Raw genomic sequence first — 18,918 nt, 5'->3', positions numbered from 1 at the left:
TATAAGGCTGGATCACTATTCTGGCAAACAGTGACCCTTCATTTAAGAGGGGAGCTGACTCTCACCTGTGTAGGTTCTCTTCCCCCAAACCATTTTTTTTAACAAGACCTCATGGTGATTAAAGGAAAGTATCTGAGTTATTTATCTCTTTGCCGTACTGGGGAATACCAGGGATAATCCTGATGTCTCCAGGTCAACCCCTAGACGAGCAGAGGAGACTAATGACACTCCATCTACCTGAGAATTTATGGAAAGCCACCAGGAAGTCATACCCACCCGGAACAATGAGATCAAGGATACCAACTCATTATTCCTAGTTGAGCATGACCCAGGATCAAGTGTTCTTTTATTTTCCCAGTAGTGAATTTTGTTAGCAACATTTGAAATGTAATATTAAATAGTGAGGTATTTTCTGCCAATTAGTATTTCTAGGAAATATTATTTTAAACCATCTCTATTAACAGAGATTATAAAAGTAATAAAGCTGTCCTTTTGTGACAGATAGCTGAGGTTTCAGTGCTATTTCATCCTGAAACAGAGTGATAAGATGAAAGCAGAATTTAGTGAAGGGCAACAGTGAATATTCCCAGCCCCACAGGCAAGTAAGCAGTTCAAGCTTCTTAGGTGTTTGTCATGAGGATTTGAGAGATATCTGTAGTGTAGGTCTATTTGCAAGCTTTTATTTGTGTATCTAATTACTTGCATATTTGTTGATTTCTTTCTTTGTTAAGAGCATGAGTGTTAAAATTTGCCTCTTGCAGGTTGAAGATTGAGGAAGGAAGCCTCCAAGGAGGAAAAGAGATGTGAAACCATTAGAGCAGGAGGAAGGTTACTTCAGTTTTGGAGATAAGGCACAGAACTCAGTAAGATGGAGCTTGGTCCAGTGTAGCTCATGAGCACAAAGATAAAAGAAATAGGAGCTGTTTCCATTGAAACCTTTAACTTGCACCTTTAGACTTCAACACTTGGTAGTTGTTTGATACTGAAGATTTGTTGGTGGCCCCAACAACTCTGTGAATCTCCTAGAATGACTTTCTTTTTTTCCCTTCTCCTCATTGATGAGTTTAAAATGCTTCCTACTGTGTGTACAACAGTCTCAGAGAGACTTCAGGTTGTGAGTTTGGGGATGTTTGACAGTTCTGCACTGTCATTGCAACACTGGCAATCCTTGGCCAAATGGCAGGTGCAGGCATGGTGAGCTGAACCCCAGAAGGTGAAATGGCACAGGGTGTGTGCTCTGAGAGTGCTGATAAGACCACAGCATGGGTATATCTTTGCTGTGCTGAGTATTGTACAGATCTGGATTCACTGCAGCTGATGGGAAGAGAGCGCAGAGACCTGCAGTGATCAATAGAGACATGAGCATAACACTTGCTGCTGTGGATGGAAAAGTGATGGAAAAGCAGAGTATGCCATGAGAGCATGGCAAAAGTTGTGCTCAGTTTTATAAGCAGGTTATTTATATCAATATAAGTTGTTAAGTTATAATTCCTGATATCGTTTATTTCTTTAGTAAAATTTAACAGATCTGAAACATTTCCTGAAATTATTCGATAAAATCTTTCACCTTCTTTATGGCTTGTCTGTGTGTACTCAGTGCCAGAACTGTCTTTTAGAACCCTAAAAATATTTATTTTATTTTAAAATATGTCTTTATTTTAGAAGCGAGGCTTCCATTGTTGCTCTGGGTTCCATTTTCTCTTGGCCTTTCAATTACATTGTTGTAAGTGTTTGCTTCTTTTCTTCTCCATGTCCTTTCTATCTCTGAGTGCCTTTTTTCCTCAGAACAGCTGACAGGCCAAATGCAACAAATGTAAATGAGGAATTATATCAATTCCATTAGAGGAGAACTCTGTTACTTGATAGCTGCATTCTGTTTACACCAGCCGAACGTACTGTCCTAGGTCATGGCTTTTTGGTTTTGCTACTGTTCTTTCCTGAGAACTGTAACTTTTTTGGCAAGAAGGCCCCTTTTCCTTTTCCCAACAAGAAGTGATGCCCCTCCAGGTAAACTTGTTAATACAACGAAGTTTGACAATTCATTCAAAAAGAAAAATTACCTTAGAGTTTGAGAAGATCCATTGACATGGGATTGTAAACTGGGCTCTGTCTCTTCACAGTATCTCCCAGGCACTCCCAGCAATGACAGGAGGCAATTACAAGGGAGCATGTCCCACTGCATTAACCATTAATGCCTCTGCATCGTTGCCCTGAGCCTCTGGTATAATTTAATGTGAAGATCCACACTGACGTTAAGAGAGAAGGTTTTCAGATGCAATTTTCATCAGAACCATCCTGCCTTGTTGTCCTCGACCTGAATTTTTACTGATGCTGCTTCCTATTAAGCGTGAAGCCCCAAGAATAGTTTTAGCAGATATTTGTGAAGATGCAGAAAAAGCAAGGAAGGTTGATCAATAAAGTTGAGCAGTGTTGTTATTTCTGCCACCCATGAGATTTACTGGTAAGTGCTCTTGTGTTTGAATTTCTTGGTCAATCCAGCTACTCCAGGGGCAATCACTTGAATTTAAGCTTGCCATGCAGACAGGATAAAGAGACAATAGATTTTTCAGAGTAACATTGAATATCTGAAAAATGTTTGGGGTTTGTTTTTTTTCCTCTCTACACATTTTAGGGGTAGATCTACAAACACATCCACTGGAGTCCTCTTTGTGTTGCTGAGTAACAGCTCTTGATACTTGCTGCTTTTGCAAAACTCATCTCTGCAGCAAGGTTAATGTAGAGAAAGGACATTGAGGTGAGTTCAGCTGCCTGAACAGAGCCTGCCACCTGAGGAGGAAGCTGGGTGTAAGCATCCAGCCATCCTGAGGAAGGACAGAGGTGCTTGTTTCCAAAGCACACTCAGTGTCCGTTCCTGTTGGTGGGAAAACAGAGCCTTTCTGAGAGCCTTTCTGAGCTTGCCCTGTGTTTTAGGGAACCTGCCCTGAGAGCTCTGCAGTGCACCTGCAGTTCTCCTTCCTCTCTGTAACACACTGATATCACCCCCTTTTCCCAAGGAGTTTCTGTTTCAGCCAATTTGTGGTGTTTGTCAGGGAAAGTCTTAACTGTCAGAGAGCACTACACAAAACCAGCTTCTCAGTACACCTTGTTTTTACTGCAAAATCCAAATTGTTTTTGTCCTTTTCTTGTTTAAAAGTACATATAAATCTGGCTTGATGTCGCATTGCACAAGTAAATAAATGTGATGCTGGGACTCTGATTTTACACCAGTGTCCATGGAGGCAGGTGTCAGACTGCTCCTGCTTTCTCCTGTGTTCTCAGCTGCTGAAAAATCTTTTAGAAACCCATAGCAATACTGAAAAACTGAAACTCTGTCCCTACCTATTTTTAGCAAGGTTAAAGTGAGAACTTGAGGAGAACTGAAAGAGAAGACTCCTTCAAATTCTTTACTGCTTGTAAATTGAAGGACCTGCCTAGAGTAAGGCAAAGAACTGGGAGCTTTTTGACAGAGTTTGGTTAGACTCCAGGGTAACTTCCACATGACTGAGTCTGCTTTGCTGAAAGCTGTTTCCTTCTTCACATCACTTTTCTGTTTAAGACCAAGTCCACTCTGTTAGGTTCCAAGCAGCAAGAATTTACATTCCTCCAGCACCTAAAGATTCTGTTTCTATAAATAACAGCTGTCTCTATGGTGAAAAAAAAAAAAAAGAAGAGGAAATGTATTTTCAGACTAGTTCTTGTTTACATAAAAATCGGCAAGTAATGTTGTCTTTTATAAATCAAACTTCATCCCATGTATCTATTGTGGAACAGAAACTACTTGTGTACAACACATGAGCTGTACTCACTCCAGACACAAAGTGCAGGATAGTTACCACTGAGATCTATGGTTGATGCTAAGGTCAGTTTTTGGTGTATTATATGTACCTCTAGCTGGGAAAGTTTACATCCTTATGTGGATTATAATTGTGATTGTGATAATAATATTCCAGGAAGTCAAGATATGTGTGAAAGAGCAGTAGACATTGCAGTTTATGCAATGACAAAGGAAATGTTTTATACGGCTTATCAATAATTTCTCCAAATTTTCTCGTTTTCAGAGGGGATGTTTTCAGTTGTTCATAATGAAATGCTGAGGTTATGACTTCAGAAGAAACTGATCATAGTGACAGAAATACAAACAAGGAAGTGGCTGCTACAGAAGAAAATTGTCTTAGTCATAGTCATTCACAGAGACCAGGGAAAGTCACAGAAAATTAAGTAGTGCTGGGTCCCAAGCCATTCACAACTTAATATAACCAAAGCTGCAATAATTACTGATAATAAATTAGCTTCTCTTTCAACAGAGAAAATTACTAAAGGCTTATTTAGAAAATATGTATATATCTAGATGGCCTCTCAATGAACAGTGATAATTGCTTTGTATTGCAATGTTAAAAATAGCTAAATGCATTGTTTAGAATTAAGAGACTCTGAAAACTGCACTAAGAATATTTGAGAACTGAAAATTCTATTACAGTCAAATAACTTGCATCATGATGGTGCAGTGCCACATTAACTTTGGGAGATGTTACTCTCTCCAATAATGGAACACATCATCATGATGCAGTTTAGTGGCCTGACTCACACTCCTGTGGTGTGGTGCTGCTAAAAAGCTTGTGTGCTGTTTGGACAGTTCAGGACATGGTTTCCCTTGGTAAATACATTTTCCACTAGAGGACACTCAGTCAAAGGGGGAAGATGGTGAGCAGGAGAAATATCAGGAAATATAGGAAAAATATTTCTCCTGCTCACCAGCTGTTGGTCTAGTCAAAGAACCACCTTGTTTTGTGGCCTTGATGTCAGAGTTGAGTTCTGCACTGAAGTTCCTACTCTGAAAAGACAATAAATATTACAGTAAGTGTGTGCTTTCTCTGGATACTTTTCATTCTTAATTTGAAAAGATGGTGCAGTTCAATTTTATTCATCAAATAATGAAATGGGGGGCTGTTTTACAAATGAGATGTTTTTGTTGAGATGCTATTCTACTAGAAATAAATGTTATTGTCCACATCTATAATTGGCAAAAATGGGTTAATAATGATGCATAGAAATACCTTGAATTGATGATAGTTGTTTCCAGAAAAATACCATCTCTAAGAAAGAGGCAGGAGCCATGATTTTACCTGAGAAGAAGAACAAGTTATATCTATGTCATTCCTGTGACATTATACTGTGATTTATTTTATGCATTTAGGTTACAGAGAGGCTAAAGCTGTCCTTCACCCTTCTTTCCAGTAGCTACTCCATCCATGTCCTGCTTTGCCTCCTGAGCTGTTCTTGGATACCTGGTTTTGTGCTTACATGGTGCATTAGGACTGGAACTGGATAATTAATGGGTTTTAATCTGCATCACTTTCCTGATTCAGTTCATCACACATCTACAGATCCTTCTGTCCTGCCTCAGCTAAAGGAGAAAGAACAAATGAGTGGAGAAAAAGTTTATCTGGGGTAGGATAAACCAACAGAGTCCTTGAAAAAATATATGGGAAACTGTGGCCTCAGCAAAGATCAGTTACCTTTATGTCTTAATTTGCTCTCTGGGAGAAATTAAAGAGAATTTACCAACTTGTAAGCAGACTGCCTATGAGCATTTGGATCTGTTGTTATCTGTCATAGCAGGATATGACTTTTTACTGCTTTTGGTAATAGAGCCTGACACTTGTTTATCAAGTTAATTCTCTTTGTTAACCAATGCACAATTAAAAAATAACTTTTCCTCCTTTTCTTCTCTTTTTATGAAATGTAAGAGCTCTCATTATCTTGCTGTTCTCTGATTGTGAGGTTCACTAGTCAACACTGATATGCATGTGTTTATTTGTATTTAAGTATGTGAATTGGTCTTGATAAAGGTCTTGCATGATATGATCTCTTTTCTTTGTATTTCTTTTGCTACATTAATTTAATAGAAAAAGCCTTAATATTTAGCATCTTGCAACAATGCTTTTTATTCTGCCTTCATCTCTATTTGTGCTGGGATTAACAATACTCTGATATCTTGATGAGATGACACCAATGCAGTTTTTATGCCACTTGTGATAGTAGTCTAATTGGCAAAAATCTCAGATTCTGCCAGTAGCTCAGAGGGTGGTGTGGAGACTGGCAAAGACTGATCATAAAATATGTAACTTGCTTTGTGTACACCGCAGGTAACTTAAACAGTGCATTTTATGTGCTGTTATTTTTCCTGTGTGGTTAAACCCCTAAACATTTAAGTGTCCACAAAGCCTGACTGTGAGTAATCTTGTCTAATGTTTAGGTTTAGCAGAACAGTTAAACAGAAGCCAGTTGAAGTTAGCAATACTTGTAAGTGGTTTTCGTAATAAAGGAAAATGTCCTCAAGTGTTTGCTAGAAAACAGATTTCAGTTTCTATGCAAATAACTGAAATTCACAGCAGTGTGTGGAGTGTGACACATTGAAGGTCATGTTTAAAGCAATGGATGATTCATCTTCTCAGATACCTGACTTTATGAAGTGGCACTTTTGGATCTTCACTAAAATTCAGCTAAACAGATAATTTTCTCGAATGTGTTTTTAAATCCCTTCAGATTTTCACTGACAGCATGGTAAAGTGTTAGAGAACAACTTAGTTGCAGTGACTGTAGCAGGAATTAAACACCTTGAATTCCAATTCTTCTGGAGAAGCAGTAATTCATTTCTACCAGGAGGGGCTGCTCAGCAACTGTTCCTTGATTGCAAAACGAATCCAGGAAAAAAAGCCTAGCTGGGCTCCAGATCTGTGTATGTCAGATGTTCAATATGATGTTCACAGATGTGCCTCCCAAATTTCAGGCAGCTTGTAGGAAAGGCCCCTTATCTGTGTGTGTGCACGTGCATGCTCTAACCAAGCCTTGTATGATGCTCTGAAACTTCTGTCATAGGGTGGAGCCTTTCACTCAATAATAGCAATGGTTCTGATTTGGGTCTTCATGCCTCTGTGCCTCAGCTGTCATTAATCTAAAAAATAATAAAGCTCGATAATTAACTAATCTTTTGAAGTTTTATTATTATTATTATGCTAAATAAAATAGTATTTTTAAAACCCCTTTTCATACCATTCTGGCTTTTCTTATTACACTAACTGAGTAATTTACAGTTTTGGCAGAGAAGAGGAAGTGAGAACTCAAAATATTGCAATCCAAAAAAATCCCATGCTGTTTTTGCTTCCCATTGCCCTACCCATGTACCGGAGTTAATCTTACTCTTGAAACACTGAAGGAAAATCTACCTTAGGCATCCATAACAGTGGTCTTTGAAATGTTGTCAGACTTCTTGGCTTTCTTAGATTTGTTCACAAAATCTGCTCTGATATTTTTTGTTGTGCTCCAAAGCAACCTGAGCCTTCTCATCTGCCAGCCTGGACCAGCCAAGCTCCCTGCATGGCCCCTTGCCCTTCAAAGCTGTTGATCATGACTGCAGCCAGCTCCTGGCAAGGCAGGCACATTTCCTCAGCATCCAGGAGCAGATGTCCTCATGGATGGGTGAAGTTATGCATCATCTCTGTCCAAGAACTTTGGTAAAGGATTTCTAGCTGTGCTCTTCAAGACAGAATACATTTGTTACTCTTGCGCAATTGTCTTGGATGGTGGCTTCTTGTCTTTGGTGTCTGGCCCTGGGCAGCCCCGGTGACTCCCTGGGATGTGTCTGGTCAGCTGGAGTAAGGCAGCCACCTTCTGGAGGTGAAAGGAGACTGGGAAAGCTATGCCTCTGCAGGCCATGGGTGTCTGGTCTCTAACCAAGGATGGGGCAAATGGGAGAGAGAGATGGTGAGCTTTTGTGGAAGCACCAGGCAGCAGGTGATGTAGGTCAGGGGTGACTTTTGGCACCTGCTGAACACAGCCTGTGTCACTTGGTGACCTGTGTTCTCCCTTGTGGCACAGAGGGAGGCAGGAGCTCTCTCCACTCTGTCCTACCCTGTGGATGCCATGGGATAGGGAGAGAGAAACGGCAAGCGTTTCTCACAGTGGCTTGTGAGAAATTTTAGGGAGTTAGACAGATGCGGTAACCTGTTGACTATAAACAACTTGCAGGTGCTGTTTTTCTACCTTGTTTTTCCGTTCCTCTCAAGGACAGTGTGTGGGAAAGATGTTTCTGTTAGTTAGCCAATAGAATAGAATCTATTGTACCGCTCTATAAAAACCGTGCGGTTCTTTCCAATAAAGTCTTTCTTCGCCTTTGCTACGATCCTGCCTCTCGCCTGTTCCTGCCCTGACCCTGGTGCATGAGTGACACTACCCTGCTGCAGCTGTACCCAACACAAGCCACTCCTCACTCACACTTGCCTCTGCTACATTCTTGGAGGACTCTCAGGTCTGTGGACCTGTCCTGGGGCCATAGATTCCCACAGGGGGAGACCCTCCATCAAGTGTCAGTGACAGGAGCCTGTGGGGAATGTCTGTGCCCAGACTCTGGAGCAGGGGACAGGAGGGATCCCTCTGTGTGCAGACTGGTCCAGAGGCAGTGATGACAGCCAGCTTTGAGGATTACCCTCTTGCCAAAGCTGTAGACAAGATTTGTGACTGAGCAGGGCTTTGGTTCCTGCTTGACAGAGCCAGAGGTGCTAAAGCATTAGAAAAAAGGGTGATTGTAACAGCCCAAAGCTCTTTGTATGTGCAGGTTTAGTGGTTGCTGTTTGTGCACACACAGCAGGAAGGAATTTGACAGGCCACTGGCCAACTTATGAACGTGCTCTTGAGAGGAGATGATTTTGATTTACACTGTCAAAGCATATAAGGTAAAGGAGTCTTGTCTGTCCACACGCCATGAGTTATAAAGAGACAGTCCTGTTCATTCATCCATTGTTTTTAATGAATGCAAACTGGAACACAGTAGTGAAAAAGAATTCTCTTTGTGTCACCAGGGATCTGGGCCTGACTGGCTTCAAAACTTCAGAGCAAAACGTGTGCATTACTCTCTGGCATAGAAAAATGATGCAGCTTTCATCCTCTTTTATTCCCTATTTTAGCGACTGTCCCACTTATGTTTGGGTTTTGTTGTCTTGGGGTTTTTTGGCCTCAGGGAACTTTTCTTTCCACCTTGCTTTTCATCTGGAAGAGTTCAGTTTACTGCCCTCCATGATCACTCCCACTTGAGTCAAGATTAAGCACAAGATACAGAAGTCTAAGCTTCAATTTTTTATTCTCAGATGTTTCTCACAGAAAACCAATGCTTTGGTTTTGAGCTCACACTTTGTACGTGTGATAAAGATGACCATCTTCACCTTTCCAAGACCTCTTTTATTGCCCTTCAGCTGCAGAAGTGAGGTGAAGGTTACATGACAGCTTTTTTTTCCAGCTCCAAATGGTGCCTTAAACTCCAAGCCACCTGTAAAATCTTCCAGCATTTTTTAAAAATGTTTGTCCAGTGCTCAGTTACCATCCATCCAAGAGACTGGGCCAGTGCTCAGTTCAGGGTTTGCAATCCATACAGTGTTGTGTGGATGTGAAAATCAGGCTGAATACTGGTCCAGAAACATCTCCTGACCACACTTGATTCACATGAATGCCAGTCAAATAACTACTACCATCATTCCCCACCTCAGAGAGATGTGCCCTCCACAGGCTGTTCCACATCATGCAAACCCACATTTAGTGCCCACTTGCAGTTCTGAGTTTTGCACCGATTATTTTAGAATCCTTTGCATGTATTTGCATATCCATTTACATAAGGGGGACTTGTTGGCAAGAGTGAAAATGGAAGGGAAATGCAGTCATTAGTGTTCTGATAGTGTTTCACGGTGCTTGATTCCAGAGCTCCTGCTTCACTTGTCCATTCATGTAGACACTGGCAATTCTGAGTTCATAATTCTGAGTTCCCTTTTCTCATCAGACATGCTCTGGAATTGTTCTGGGCCAGTTCAGGCAGGACAGAGTAGTCTCTGCTGCTGTTCTTCCATACAGGACACGACAGCTAAGGGCTTGGGAAGAAGGTCAGTGAGTTCTTCATGGTGTTAGAAACCATCAGTGTCCAGCTCTGTGCTGCCAAGAACTGCTTCCCTGAGTGCTTCTTTTTGAGTCAAGAGTGCATGGCAAGGCAATAAATGTAAATGTTAAATGCATTGGAATGTTTGAGAGTAATCAAGCAACACAGGTAATATGCATTAAAAATGTAGTACACAAAAGGAAAAGGCAGCAAGAGTTCTTCCACTAACACCTAAGCTACATGATTGATTCTGTGTCCTCACAGAGGTGTAAACCAGACTGGCCTTGATGCAGACAAAGGATCTGTGCTGTTGGGGACTCCTCCTGTAGCCTTCAAGTTTTCCGTGCTCACACCTAGCACTGCCTTTAGTTAGAGAGGAGTCTGTAAGGGATCATCCCTTGGAGAAGGCAGTGAGGGGGAAGCAGTGCTTTGGAAGCAGTGTTTTTGCAAGACTTCACTGTTGCCTGGGGAACCTGTGTTTTTGCCAAAAGAACTTTAAAAATGCCATGGCATTCTGCCCCAGGGTCTTCTAGAGCTGAGCAAGGGTGCAAACCACATTCCGGTAAAGAGACTTAAGCAAGCTATTTGCCATCACATTAGGTCTGTTCCAGTATTCTTAAATTGGCTGTGCAGTATTTACAGCTGAGAGGAAAAAGGCAAACAAGAATGAAGCAACTGTATTGATGAGAAACCAGACCATGCACAGGGATAATTTGGCCTTTAGGTTCATTACATCCATTCACCACTGTCACTGATATTGCTTGGCTGACTAACCATAAAGTCTTTAAACTGCTGCTCCCAAAAATCCCATGGGAATTGGTCACTCTTGTTCATGAACTCACAGAGTCACACAACCCTTGGCAGAGCTTAACTTTTGGGTGGATATCTTGATCCTAAATTCTGCTGGGAGCCTCAGGACAGGAGTTTCCAATCCATGCAGGAGGTCAGGAGCCCACCCAGCGTGGCATTGTTCAGAGCCCACAGAAAGGGCTCTTCCTGCTAGCTCTTGGGTTAGGCGTGGCACAGGTTCATGTCTTCTCCCTCAGCTAGGACAGACTGGAAACCTAAACTAGGTGATCTCAGGAGGTCCCTTCCAACATAAAGGATTCTTTGACTTCACAAATGTGAACTTTAGTCCCAGGTACACTTTCCTTGGAAGCAATCTGTCTATGGTTACAGAGTAAAGCAGGATGCTGAAGTCTCGGGAGATTACTAACATTCCATTTGGCACTGTTCTTTCTTCATCTTTAATCTGTGAACAGGGAGAAAATACTCTAAAATATTTAAACTAAACAATTTTAAGGATTTGCTTAATACAAAATATGCACTTAGCAAAAGTAATGCAAAACAATTTAGGTGACCATGAAATTCTGCCTAAGTATCCTTAGGAGCTTCTTCGGGCTTCTTTAGTGGTTTGGAGGTCTTCCCATCTCTCTTTCCTGGCAACAGCATTTCTGACTGTGTTTCTGCAGGAAGGACATTAACTGTTACCTGTAACCATGTGAGCTGAGCACACACCCTTAGAAGTTTTCAATTCCCCAGCTCCTCTCTCATGCATGCTCATGCACACAGCCTTTCTGCTTCCCTCTGTCCCATTTCTCGAGGACTCAGGTGCACATCTCCTGTAAGGGACAAGGTTTCCACTGTGGTACACTGATGTTGCTCCTGAAGCAGCTCAAATGTGATTGATGAGTGAGATGTATTCCTCTTTTCTGAGGAGCAAAAGACATTGTCACTTCACCCCTGGGAAGGCAATAATATCTTCATTTACTTGGCATCCACTCAAGTCATCTTGCACCAGCTATTTGAATTTCAGGGCCATGTGGCACAGAGCAGTACCTTTGACTGTTGCATTGGTGGAAGGAAATGGGCATCCTGAGGATTTCCTAAAACTCACAGGTCTTAGGAGGTTGTTCACAGGCAGTACATGATAGGTAGGTCTCTCTCATGCCTCTGAAAAGAGCAAGGGGTGTTCAGTGAGTACCTGTCCAGTGAACACACCTTGCTTTGATTCATAAGCTTCTGCTTTCAATTTAATTTTTGCGTGTTTTTTGTGCTCTACTTTCCATTTGCAGTCCTAAGTAATAATGCCAGAAGTTTCTCAGGCTGCCTGGCTGCTGCCTGACTACTAGGTCAAGTCCCTCAGAACAATCACATCAGCCCAAAACAGATTGTAATTAGAAAGAGGTTTACAACAGCTGAGAAGAAGAGAAGTAGGAGTTTTCATCTAATCCTAAAGAAAAATATGAATGTTGTACTTCCCCAACATGCCTACCCATCCCCCACAACTGCCTCTGCACGTGAACTCACCTTCAGGAAAGCTTCTTTACCTTTCCTCCTCTGAGGCAAATAAGAGATGGGTGAGCAAGCAGGCCAGGGGACCTCTAAGACAAGGACTGTCTAACAAAGCAGGGGACACTGGGGGCTGCCTGATGCTCCAGTGTTTTCCTCTTACACAGGCCATCAAGGTGAGCAGAGAAATTTAAGGGTTGGAATGGATCAGGGAGATCCAGCTCCATCTGACTGCTCCTGAATCACATTTTTGGTCCCTCTACTTTGCTGTTTAAGTGCAATTCCCCTTCATTTTTCTTTCAGGTGTATTAACTCTAATGGTATGTTCCATATATAATCTGTTGGTGATTTCACTGCTGAAATAGGCAGTGAACCACAGGTCGTGGTTCCATCAGTGTGGACATAGCTGGGGAGCTAGCTTGTCCTGTGGCATTGTCATCTCTCATACTGGTAGCACCTAATCTAAGCTGTCAGAGCTGCTGCAGTGACAGCCTGTGTGTTCTGTGATTGATGTGAAGGTGTGCAGAAGAATTGGGATTGAACAAGGAGGCCATGTCAGCATTGCTGCACCCTTTAATTTGGTCACACAGGCTGTGCTGGGCAGTGTTTGGGAGCCCTGGGCAGGAGAGAGAGGCACATCACAGCTCACAGACACCTCCAGTAAGAGCATTCCCACAGTGCTTTCTGGCTTGTCAGTTCACATAGCACAAAAATTGATATGGATCAATGCTCCTTGCACAGAGTTCTGCAGCAGTGGTCTAGGCTGCAGCACAAGAGACCTGCTGTGATAGCTTTTGAAATTCTGTCTATGAGTTATAAATTGCAGTTGTAAATTTGTGTAAGTTACAACTGCAATTTTAAAAGGTTGAGAGAAATTAGGCATTCATGAAGCTCTATATTGCTTTACCAATCATATTCACTAGGAGATTTTTTTTCCTCTGAGAAGGCCATCTTGTGGGGTGGTCTGAATTCTAGATGAGATTGCAATGAAAATATTGTGTTCAAATGTGGATGAAGCACTGTAAATATCATTAGTCTTTCAGAGACACACTTGGCAGGCAGCACAGTAAGCTGCATAGAGCAGCAAGCAGAATGTGCAACATGGCATTTCCTTGAGACTGAGGAGATGCATTTCTCCAAAAGCCCCTAATACCTGTCAATATTTCAATAGCTCAGGCTAATAGCTGCTGGTAAAACTGTGCTGAAGGTCCTTGAGGACACAGCACTGTGTGTGCAACTTGCCACTGTTTATGCTGGTCTGTTGGGAAGGTCTCCTCCTGCTTGGTAAGTGCTGCTGCAAAAACCAGACTAAAACTCTGAATTAATTTCCAAGTATGTAGACTGAGTGGAGACATGGAAATTGCTTCTAAGAGGTTGGGCTGGAAACCCAGATAGGGTCCAGCAGGAGTGTCCAGCTGAACCACAGAGGCAGAGCAGTTTTAGGGGCTACTACTAATCCAGCAAAGCTAAAGAGTCACCTTTTCTTCTTTCCCATAGTCACATGTTCCTCCCCACACTTTCCCAGCATTTCTGTCACATGCCAATCTGAACAAAGTGACTTCACTATTCCTGTGGAAGGGGGCTCCTTCAAAAGAGGCTCTGCCTAGTGGTTCTGAAAGTATCCTGGCTGATGGAAGAGGAAGGAAAGTGGGTGCTTTGGATGGCTGTCCACACAGAAAATCAGCATGTGAAACGCCAGCAGCAAGTTTAAAGAGTGAATCATTCTTCAGTGTGCTGCAATATGAACCATCTACTGCATAATTCCAAACAATGAGCCCTTGAAACACACAAAGCACGTTCATTCTCTAGATATTTGGTAAGGGGAAAAGTGGCTGTATTTTTCAAACAAAATGCTTGTCTAGAAACAGTTCGCCACTTCTAATCAAACCCATCTGTCTTCATATAACTCAGTGTCAGACAGTAATTACAGTCAGTTATGTTAGCAGACACTAAAACCAAATTTGCTGAAAGGGAAATGTAGAGTATTTATTGTAGTGCATATGTGGAGGGAGGAAGAGCTAATGCCCTAGAATATTGCAAATGGTAAATTGATTGGTTTTAGACCTCATGAATTAGAAAATATTTGCCTTACAGAGCGCTGTAGCTTCTCCCCATTTTTCTGCAGAAGTAGAAATGGATTATTAAATACTAAAAGGTATTTTAGTCCTAGTTCCACATGTATACAAAAATACAGAAACTATTCATAGCAAAATAATGCAAACAACACTGACAAGACAAATGGCAGAAAGCAACCAAATGCAAGAGCCTCCACTGTCTGCCCTACCTTCATTTACCTTCTGGTGCTGTGAGACAATCTCTGTTCACATGACTAAATAATTATTGCCACACATCTATTTCCTGCTGTCACTCTCAGGGCCTAGACTGACAAGAAGAGACAAGTCCTCTAGTTTTCTGGCTCTTGCTGTTTATTCTTTAGCTTCTTTCAACAAGGAAACACAGGTGTAAACCCAATATCAGATGCACTGTAGCCCATTTGCCTTCCCCCAACACCCCTGCTCTCACAGTCAAGTTATGAGACATTTAACTTTCCCTTCCATGACACACACATTTTTTTCCAAACAATGAACTGTCTTGCTGTCCTTGCAAACAAAAGGATTTACCTGTTAGCATGTGTGAAAAAAAAAATTATTTTGGCTATCTAGGAAGATACTGCTGGTTATTCCTAAAAGGAAGATGGCTTGACTAGTCCATCACGTGTCTCATGCTGTTGGCTCCTGTCTTCCAGTTCTCTGCCCTCAGAGTAGTCCCTTACTCTGTCCCTGAGTTGCAGGGGCTTTCCTGCTCTGGGCCAGCCTGTCCTGGATACAGCTGGTTCATGGAGAGAGGCTGTGGGGCCCTGCTGAAGGACACCATCTGCCATTATCTACTGATTTCCACTGGTGACCAGGGACTGCAGCCACAAGTGGATGTGATATTGCCCAGTGCATCCGAAAACAACATACTGAACTGAAAAGGGAAGGGTTTCACTAAAATCAGGACACAGGATAATTCCACTAATATTAGTCTGAGTAGTTAGAATTTGACAAAAAAGCAGTCAAAGAATCCAGTGCCTGAAGGGAGTTGTATCAGTATTCCAAAAGTCTGGAACAGTATCCCAAAATAACTTTTCCAGACCCTTCACACCTCATCTGAATAAACAGGATAGGTTGTGTAGAATGCCTGGAAGTGAAGCAGAGCAGGGGCAGGAAGAACAATGCATGTCTAACATCACACATCTAATTTTATTCTGCTGAAGCTGTGCCCTTGCTTTACATGTTTTCTCCATGGACTACTCCTTTTAATGTGATCCATCAGTGGTGTTTTGTGCAGTTTCTCAGGGACACAAAGTGCTATTTAGAGGACTTCTGTTGCTTTGGACAACATGCTTTGGACAACATTGTTGGATGTTTGATTTTTGGCAGAGGATGAAAGATGGAATATGAATAATCCTAACAAAGCTAATTTTATTCCTGCTTTTCCAAGTAAATGGTTATCACTTAGTAAAACATATGAATACTTCTTTTATAGATAACATCTTACTAACAAATACAAACCTATACCTTTACCTAGAACATAGGTAGGAAAACAGCAGTGATGCAGCCACCTCTGACAGCCACCAGCAAGACAGGTACTGTGGGAAAATTTTGGGCAAGTGTTCTGCATTTAAACTAAGTGCAATATACTCACAGACAATTGGTGGAATAACTTTTATTGTCCTGGTGAAGCACTTGGTAATCTCTGTTGTTATAGTTTCTGATATCTGACAAGGCCCTCAGGCACATGGTGTGATTCTTGGGGCATCCTGCACAAGTCAGAGCTGGACTCCATGGTCCTGATGGGTTCCTTCCAACTCAGCCCATTGTATGATTCTATGATCATACATCTATTTTATTTTGAGGTGTCACAAGAGATCAAGACATCTGTGAAATCTGGAGATTATATTGCTGGTTACCTGACACGTGGTGGTGGCAGTGATCCTGCTATGTGTAGGGCAGATCACAGCAGCCTCAAACAGCAGTGCCCCTTTGGCTACACTGTTTGGTCTAGGGCTCACCTCTGGGGTGATTGCTGGCACATTTAGGAGCAAACCCAGGTGTGCACACCTTAGAGCAGCCCACAAGGCTGCAATCTACCCCATCTACCCCATCTGCTGATTTTAAAAAAGCTATAGAAGGGGGGAGAGATGAAACTGTCTCTCAGAAGTCTCCCTTGTGCCTTACCCCTTGGAATGCTTTTGACCACAATCCTGCTGCTGAAAGCCAACCCTCAAGGGCAGCTGAGAAGGGCTAATACAGCTGCTGCAGAAAGCCAAAGGGCTGAGTAGGTACAGCTGGCACCAGAACTGGTGCACTGTGTCTTTAGGGAACTTAGATTCTGGATGCACTAATTGGTTGTTAGACCACTGTCTTTCCTCCCTGGGCTACCAAGTGTGTGTATTGGCCTAAGAAACACAACAAGTCTTGGTTTGAACAGGGCCATGTGTGAAGGAAAACGTGTCCTTAATGCATCACTGAGCACCTGAATGTTGCTCTTGATCTGCCATGACAATTTAACAAGGACTTGCCTTGAAGTTCAGGATGTCTGCACACCTGGGAGTTCTTTTAGAAAAGTAACACTTTTTCTTTTCTGGAACTGGCTTCTGCCAAGTATTTTCCCGTTAGCTTGGATTTGTTTCCCTTCCTCCTTTATGATGATGAAGACCACACCAGGGCTGGCTGTAGGGACTCTAACACCATTGAGAAATGGAAAGTTCCTCATGTTCCACATACCTGCAAGTCAGTGTGCTGCATTCATCTCTGCCATCATTAGCTCCCTGTTCTCTTAACTGGGCAATGACCACCATTTCCATGATATCCTGATAGTGATGGTTTATCAGAGCATCTCTTTTCTTTCTCCCCCACCATGGGAAGAAGAAAGTTTGCTGACAGCTTTTGGACAGCTTTAAACTTATTTAGCTAACTCAGTGCTGCTTTGCAGCCCTTCACATCCAAAAGTCTGAGGCAAGGAAGGAGACAAACTGTGCCTGACCTCATAACACCTTCTTACAAACAGTTTTGGTTATTTTAGCAGATCACTATTTATCTGCAATAAATGTCTGCCTTAGAAGGATATCTGTAGGGTGTTAAGCCCCATCAGATGTACCATCATCCATTCTCTGACAACCACTTGCCACGTCAGAGACATTCAATGTTCTGGCTGTGGGTGATTTGCCTTATGAATTACTGGCATCCCTGCTGGGGAGCTGGCATGCAACCAGCAGATAAGAGTTGAGCAATGCTGGCAAGAGGCCTTGCTCAGGGGCTCAGTGCTTCCTCTGATTCATAAGAGACTGACTAAAGTTTTGCAGAATAGGCAGCCTCACCTTTAAATTTTCATGGTTTTCTAATTTTTTGAAAATGTCTTAGCTGCTTTTTAATTTGTTAAGTATAGTATCTTACCAAGTCTCACTTTATCATTGGAAGCTGAACTTTCTTGTTCTGATTTGTCCTGGGCAAATCCTCATCACCCCAATAACTTCTACAGTGTGCACCAGCAGTTTTGTCACATGAAAGAATTTTTAATAGAAGCTTAATACCTAAAGAGCATAGCAGAAAAAAAAAAAATAGACCAACAGAGAATATTGTTTATTATGCTAACTATAAGATGATTAATTTCTTTGTCTCTGAAAAAATTATGGTAACTTCATTATGATATAATGATCAACACTCAGGGTCACTCTCTCTGGGCAGGAATAGCCCATTGTCTGCTACAAAAATGTACAGCTTTCTACTACTGTGATGGACATTAAGTGAGGTTTTGGCCTCTAACCTGCTATTCACAGCACAGTTCTGTCACTCAGGTAAGGAATGCTTGGAGCATTAATTATTTCTACTTATCCTCCTTCCAGTGCTGAAGAGCATTTCTCACTCCATGATACTCCAGAGCTACATAGCACATACATTGATCCATACATCAAAAATGGGGCAATTTGAAAAGTTTTTTCAGGATTTGGACCTTGCAGTTTATGTATTGAGTTAGTCTTGTGTGATGGATGTGAGATTTACTCCGGCTCTTCCCGTGGGAAATGGAGGTGGCTGGTTTCATTTCTCGTGCGTGCCTGGAGATTTTCTGTGCAGGAGCTGAAAGACAAATGTGAACTTTTCTATGTGTGAATTACTTCCCAGAGGAGAACATCTTTTCCAGCTGTAGCTGTATATTGGAGCAATAATGGAAAATAAGCCTCACTCCTGAAAGAAAATATCATTAGCAAAGATTTTGCTGGAACAAACCTGAAGTGCACAATATTAAGATGGCAGCAGAGGGTTTTCTAGAGCAGTTGTTTCATGTTTTCTTCCTAATGTTTTTCCTGTAGAATGCACTGCAACCAGCCACACATATGCATAAAACTAGGAAGTTTTGAATTAATGGATTCCTTATACTGTGCCATGTCATTTAATAACTCTCCACGAGCAGTGCTGGATAGCACAAGGGACTCATTGAGTTTGTGGCAACAGCATGGCCAAAGCAGGTTGTGTGGACAAAGTTCTTCTGCCAGAAGTTGAGGAGCACTGCTAAAGCAGGCTTCTTCCCCCTTTCTATTCACACAAGGTAGTTTTGGTTCCAGCAGGCAACTAGACACCCTACTGACAGTGTGAGGGGGAGGAGAACCAGAAAAGAAAAGATAAAACTCATGGGTTGAGATAATAACGGTGATAAATGAAGTAAAG

This window comes from Haemorhous mexicanus, chromosome 6 (genome assembly GCF_027477595.1).
Source record: "Haemorhous mexicanus isolate bHaeMex1 chromosome 6, bHaeMex1.pri, whole genome shotgun sequence".
NCBI lineage: Eukaryota > Metazoa > Chordata > Aves > Passeriformes > Fringillidae > Haemorhous > Haemorhous mexicanus.
Note: the sequence above shows the minus strand (reverse complement) of the source record.